Source organism: Amphimedon queenslandica, unplaced genomic scaffold (genome assembly GCF_000090795.2).
Source record: "Amphimedon queenslandica unplaced genomic scaffold, v1.1 AMPQUscaffold_2959_Cont25042, whole genome shotgun sequence".
NCBI lineage: Eukaryota > Metazoa > Porifera > Demospongiae > Haplosclerida > Niphatidae > Amphimedon > Amphimedon queenslandica.
The window spans coordinates 1-1,356 of NW_003556709.1; the positions used below are offsets into that span (position 1 = coordinate 1).

The 1,356-nt window shown below is 36.6% G+C and overlaps 1 long non-coding RNA gene across 1 annotated transcript; it reads right to left on the reverse strand.

Moving 5' to 3' along the window:
- Positions 1-400: 400 nt before the first annotated feature.
- Positions 401-1,338, reverse strand: LOC109593078 (uncharacterized). The gene is made up of 2 exons (XR_002190719.1): positions 1,063-1,338; positions 401-1,009 (listed from the first exon to the last, which is right to left on the reverse strand). It is a non-coding gene; the product is annotated as an uncharacterized LOC109593078 (long non-coding RNA).
- Between the last annotated feature and the right edge of the window lie 18 nt (positions 1,339-1,356).

Consider the following 1,356-nt stretch of genomic DNA (forward strand, 5'->3'; position numbering starts at 1 on the left):
ATGATATAGTACAAGAAAGTTATCGACCTCAAACCCAACCTGTCCATCATCCGCGGTCTTCGAACGACAGAACCATTTTACGGACTTGGACTTAAAAAACATGTAACAATAAAGAAAAGGAACTTTTAACTCAATATATAAATACTACCTTTAGTACTCTTTATAATGACTTGGTTTTGTTTCAGCTCTTTCCTTCTGCAGCAAGAACTTCAAGGATTAAGTTTAGGTGTCACGTGATCAATATTCGGATAATCCAATTTACGGAGAGTCGTCATGAAATCGCTTCCGTCGATCACAGTATAAAACGAGGTGCCCTGGGCACAATATGGCGGCCAGATTGAATTAATTTTGAAAATAACAAAATGGCTCCCGCACAGGCACTGTTCTTAACATGGCTAAATCACTAGCAAAACGCATTATAAAAACATTAAAATTAGCAAAGGTGAGAGAGTTAACCTACAAGCACACCTAGAAAGCATAGCAAGGAGAGAAATGGTATAATTGACTTGAAGTAATAATTTTACATTATTATCAAATATTATATTGTATATTCTGAAAAATCTGCCAACAGCCTAAGAAACACGGTCAATGATGCTGTCAGGCAGGTAATAAGTGATAGTGGCAAGGGAATAGCCCTCACTACTACACAGAAAACCAGCCCAAGAACCGCCACCACTGGGACCAGACAGCCCTGCCGACTACCATATATCAGCCACCATCATCAAGTATAAGTGGTTCCAACAAAAGACCCCAACATGGTCCTCATTCAGATCCTAGTACTGGTAGCAGTTGTAACATTCAACGATCTACTGGAAGAAGTAAATACAAAAATATTATTCTAAATTTTTAAAAATATAAACATTATGTATATAGGGTTGAATAGATATTGGGATGGTGAGGAGCCTCCTGTATCTGTGTACCTCTTCCCAACTGTGCCCAGTGATGCCGACAAAAATATGGCAGTACTGTGATGGTAATATACCAGTACAAGAAAAATGCTAGTACGAGCCTAAAAATATTAATGCCACCATATGATTACTTTACATTACAAATAATACTTACTTCTGTATCTAGTAACTAATAAACTTGAGTTACGATTACAGGACTCACAACTGGGATTTAATCGAAATTCAGCACAAATCACATGACGATCTAAAATTATGAATAGTTTTGATGATGTTGATAATAATAGTAATAATAATAATAATACTAACAAAGAATACCTGTCTGTAACTGATCATCCTTCGGTCAACCATACCACACTAACATTAATGTATGTTTCCCAACAGCCGATCCTATATCTATGCACAAAATGGCTGCTCTTCATCCCCATCACCCATACCTTATTTATATATA